The sequence below is a fragment of the Pavona decussata genome, unplaced genomic scaffold (assembly GCF_977016875.1).
Source record: "Pavona decussata unplaced genomic scaffold, jaPavDecu1.1 SCAFFOLD_4, whole genome shotgun sequence".
NCBI classification, from domain to species: domain Eukaryota; kingdom Metazoa; phylum Cnidaria; class Anthozoa; order Scleractinia; family Agariciidae; genus Pavona; species Pavona decussata.
In genome coordinates, this window is record NW_028145428.1 from 1100001 (window position 1) to 1106018 (window position 6018).

The window sequence follows — 6018 nt, forward strand, 5'->3', positions numbered from 1 at the left end:
CGGTTTAATTTCAAATGTAATAGTACATACAGATTTAAAGATTATTTTTACAGGATAGGGGCAGTTGAGAATAAAGACTTGTTGTTTGTTACTTACTACCATCATCTTTGCAAGAAAGTCAACACACTGTCTGTGACAGTGAAGAGCCACCCAACTTGACAAGTCAAAAAACAGGTGTAGATAATACTGAAGCCTGAAGCTAGACTTCGAAATGCAGAAGTACCTTAAAATCTTTGCATTTATTTACTTCCCACATGTACACAGACAAACAATGAAAAGAAAAAAACTCAAGTAGTGGAGTGGATCAGGCTCAATAAAAGAAATCAATATGAGGCTTTTGAATATTAAGCCTCCTCAATCTTAAAATATACAAAAGTTATAACATAATATATTGCTTGGAGTTTTTATATAACTCAACAAATAATGTACACTGAGTTTAACTGAAATAAAGATGGCAAAAATTTGAAGGTAATGATAGTTTAACTGTACTCTGTTAATGTGCTGTACATTAATAGATGTAAGTAAAAATAATCTACCCTTTTTAAAATATTATTTTTCCCTTCATCTGAAAAAACATGCAGATACTCCATTGACGTAGTATGAGACAAGAAAACTGTGGGTTCCCTTGCAGACAAATATTCCTGTTGAGAGGCCAAAGCAATTATGCTGTTGCAAAGTGTGAAATCATGTCTAAAGTACCATTTGTTATTAAAAAAAAAAAAAAAGCGGTGGTGTGACTTTCTGTGCTATAATATGTTATAAGGAAGAACACCAAGTCTTCCCTTGAAGGGTTCAATTGGGAGGCTATTATTGAGATAGAGGAGAAGGCCCCTGCTCGATTTCATTCTACTGCAAGTGTACCTGTTGTACATAAACATGGAAGCCAATTACCCCAAGTTTGTGTGGCATATGACCTGTAGATAATGCTTGCACAGCCTTGTGCAGAATTAAGTGACCACTTTCATCATAATTATATCCTTAACAAACACTCCACTTGTAATTGGCAAATTTACTAACATAATTATTTCGGCAGTGGATGGATTTTACTGAATAATTTGGTGAAAACAACCCCTTCTATCATTTCTTCATATAATATTCATTCATGTAATTATTATTGCTAGTAAATATAAGCAAGAAATTTGTGGTAGCCAGCAGGGTTTAGCATAAAAATTATACTTCTTGGTGAATCATATCGTTACTTGTTATTTTGCACTGATAATCAAACAAAAGAAAAAACTTTCAGACACTACAATACTAGCTTGCAAAAAAAACTACATTCAATATTTACTAAAGAATGACAAGTCTCTAAAATATATATGTTGAACATTCCAAGGATTCGACTGGGTCCTTTACTCCCTTCCCCTTCCCTGTTGGGGGTAACTAATGAAATTATGTGTAACCATTATCTCATCAAGTATATAGAATTTTTAAGTATAATTTGTTAACAAAACTGTTAATTATAGAGTGATTATACAATGAAACATAAAGTTTTACAGTCAACGCTTGTAGAACCCCCCCCCCCCCCCCACAAAAAAAAATTAATAAATCACTATTCAAGATATTTTATGGGTTAAAGAAACATCACTAGCCTTATTGTTTATTCTGTTAACAAGCTTAAAAGAAATTTGAAACATCTTTAGATACAGTTTTGTAACTGATGGTATGACAAATTTATATGATTTTGAATTATTAGTTTGAATGTGTATTTCCATTGTTCTAGACCTTTGATCAATGTAGCTCACTAGGCTTGGTCCAGTCCCACAAACATTATGCAATATGCTGGATTACTTAGATTGTGGCCTAATAGACAATCAGAGCCCAGGAAGGGCTTGAAATAAGAGTCACGTTTGACAATTTTCAGTTTTAGTTCTTAGCTAACATTATTGTCAAGGGACCACAAATTCCCACAAGCGCTGTATAACTTACACAGTTCAGCAAAGGTCTCACAACACTGTGCCAATCACTCAGGATATTGGGGAGTTTGATAATAGTAATAATCTGTCGTCAAAGCAAGAGCTGCAAGATCAGAGAAGAGATTATATTACACTATTCAGCAGAGTGTTGGTTGAGTATAATACTTCCCTTGCCTGAAGTCAATTAAATGTGTTATACCTAATCACATCACCATCGAGCCGACTCAAAAGAAATGGCAAATCATTCAGAAATTATCAATTTACCAGTAATGTGTCCTTATTAATCAGAATACATTAGGTAATGTGTGTCAGTATCTGAGCTATCTGACTCAGCTCTTAGTTAAAGTGTACACTCCACGACCAGATGAAGTCAGGCCCCACCAAAATTTATGTCAATTAATTTAATATAAACATAATTTCCCCAATCTATTGACCCCTTCTCTGTGCTTCCTACACTGCACCCAAATTTATTAGAGAACTCACATAAGACAGTTTTAAATTATTTTACCTTGATTACATTTATACAAGAACAGACTAAGGAGGTTATATGCATGGTATAGAAATTGGCTGACTAAATGAAGTACCATAGGGAGGATATCAACAGTCTCTCAACAATCTCATTATAACCAATTTACTTATGAGAGGTGGCATGATAACCACACTCCATACAGTTCATATATATAATCATTACTCTGTGGTTAGGCAGAATAGCTAACTAATTAAACCTCAACACAACTCACTATCCTTATTTTCAAAGCCTGTAATGGCACAATTATCCAATCTCTGTTATACTACTTCATTTTGTTTCTAGATATATTATTAGTATACCTGGGAGCAACTCTACAGCACTAGAAGCATGCAATATGTGAGCACTCTCTATCAGTTTTGCCAAAAGCTAGGCAAAAGGAATGTTTATTCAGAAAAAAAAAATTCACAGCTGCTCTTGAATTCATGGCATGTATTAAATATGCTGATGTTGAAATTGTACTTAAGCTTGCATTTGAACACATATGACATTCTTAAATTCACTTTAAGAAAAGCGTGCACACAATTCAGTCTAATAAAATTAAAAAATTTTGAGACGAAAAAAAAACTTAATTTACAACAGTAAATATTACTTATATAAAGAGGTGATTTAAATTTTTTTCAAATGGTAACATGTATGTGTTCATTGAATCCCATTTGGAAATATGCTACTATGATCAAATTTTTACCTCTTGAATTTTAAGGTTTATCACATAGAATTCTAGGAAAGATTAAAAACGCCGTTTACCGTTTCTAAATATCTGCATTGGTTCCGGAGATATTTAAGTTTGAAAAATGTGTAAAATATGTAAATGAGATGACTGATGACGTCATATTCTCAACTCAATATAACATCAAGTATATAAATAGAGCTATCTCAGTCAATTTACAGCAGAGACCATTGAAACCTGGCAGGCTAATAGTTCTAAAGGCAATACACCTACGGCTATAAAAAATTCGGTTCCCATGGCAACTCACTCTTTTCCAGTCCCCCCAACCTGATTTCAATGTTTTAGTGATTTTCAGCTTGAAAAACATTTAACAAGGCCACGAACTCGACCTAACATATTTATACGCTTGCTGGATCATGCAGATGAGGCACCATTGGCAAATATCAAAATAGAACGCCAAAGGTGGTCAGCAAAGCCTTAAGTATCAGGGAGGACTGGAACCTAGGATGTTGCCATGGTAACAAAACTGATAAGCTCATATTATGAAGCGCACCTGGAACAATGTAACTGCAAAGAATCAAGCATTTCTGATACAAATTGGCTGAGATATCATTTTTCATAATATTTGACCAAAATTCGGTTGAGTTTATGACGTCATCACTTGGCTAATTTGCATATTTTAAAAACTTGAATATCTCCGGAACAAAAAGAGATATTTGAAAATAGTAAACAGCATTCTTCTTCACGTACAGACTACTTGTTTGTGTTTTAAAATGGCTCAGATTAGAAAGACGCGAATTTCGTCATAGTAGTTAAGGGAAAGGGAGAAGGTAATTTGAAAATAAATTTAATACACAGTCAACTGCTCAGTTCTGTGAGAGGAGAAGTGATGGTTCCTTTTTATTTGTAAGTATAAACAGTAATAAAGAAATATGTTACTTGTCTGTTGTAGCAACGTCGAATTAAGTCCACTTTTCGCTCGCTCTTACTTGAAAAAAAAATCCAGTTGCTTTGATCCGCTCTTACGGGAAAAAATCCAGTTCCTTTTGATCGCGTGTAGAATCAATTTTGGCTTTTTCGAACACTTTCAAGGCCCGATAAAACCTTCAGGCCCAATAACAGTAACGCGGCTGCCATTTTAGGGCATTTGACTTCCGCTTTAATCTTAAGCATGCGCACAAAGACCGGAATCCCACGTTTTCTGGGATAAGAAATTCCATTATCCCAGAGTCTCTCCTGGCGCCGCCCCGCTGACCAAAAAGCCTGAGGACTCTGGGTACGAGATTGAGTGAGTGCAGAATTTTCCCACCACGTGCCTCCAGTAGGATACATTTCTTTGCCGTGTTTGCGGTTTTGCGGCTTTTTATAAACTGTTCTATATAGAGACAGTATGACAAAGTGAAAGGGGTTTTTGGGCTGCTATGGCACCCATTTTGTTTTAGCACCTAGGATAGTGTGTGAATTAAATTCAAATAAATTAGCAATAATGTAAAAATTATAGATCTCAGGAAACTTATCAGTGTCACATGTACCACGTTACAATACACTCCATTAGTGAATGTCAGGTATTAGATGCGTCTCAGATCTCAGTAAAATAGGGGAAAGAAACTACAGTCTTGAATCTTGAATTGTTAGAGTCCGAAATGTCAGCTGTCTCCTCCCCCTGACCCCCTGTGGGTTAGGGAGAAGAGACGGCTGACATTTCAGACTAGAATTCACCCCTCACCCCCCCCCCACCCTTCACCCCCACCCCCCACCCCTCTCCCCCGAAATAGACCTGCCTACACCATGTAGTTATGCGTGGTTCAATTCTACCTGTTACCATCTCCCCCCCGGGCACACCCCCGGGCATTTGTGTACTTGACGTCCTATTCCCCACCCCCGGGCACACAGAAAGAGACAATTCCCCACCCCCGGGACTGATGACATGGACTAAAAATAAACTGCTTCGTTTTGATGATTTATTTCTTTTTTTAAACAAAACCAGGAACCTGAAAAATCCTAAACTTTTAGAACGAACGCGTATACATATTTAAAGAAGTCAAAGCTGATTGCCGCAGATTCGAGTTGAATTCGAAGCGACGCGTACGCATTGCATGCAGAAAACCAACTGTAAAATTTGAGAACAAATCTGGGAACCGAAACATTTACCCAAAGCGTATACCTAGCCTTTAAGATAAAAGTATAAAAATGAAACAGCCTTGAATATACGAAAAAAAGCTACTAAATTCGGATACTTACGTCAAATCAAGCTCTGGGATAAGCTTTTAAAGTAATGAATGAAAATGTAAATCACATCACCTCCATCAGATCGATAAAATAAAATATAATTTCATTTTATAAACTGCAACAAATTACCAATAACACTTAAATTCAAACAGAGCTTTCAGCTTCGACAGATTACTCTGGTCCAGCTATTCGCTAACGTACTCAATGGCCTTGCCAGCGAAAAACGTGGCCTTTTCCGCGTAGTTAGCCGCCATTGTCACCCCATAAGTCCTTGCGTGAGTAGTTATTTCGATTTGCCCCGCCCCCTGACCGCTTGAGGAAATTCCCGACCCCCGGGCCAGACGGGCCGAGTTTTCCCGGGGGTGTGCCCGGGGGGGGGATGGTAACAGGTAGAATTGAACCACGCATTACCCATCACTTCAACTGTTCACCCAGGCCTAGCTTGGCGAGGTTTTGCGAGTCACGTATTTCTAGTATCATTTTAATAATTGTGACCGTTTATTTCCTTTTTTTACGTAGCTTTTTGCACCCCCTGAAGAAGGTTAGTTTTGTCTAAGCGAAATATCGGGCAATAAAATTACCTGTTTACGTTTGGTCTCGTTTAGGTACATGATATTCTCCATACATAACGTATCTACCTATTCCGTGGAATGCTCCGCTAATAAAGTGCGCTGGCTCAG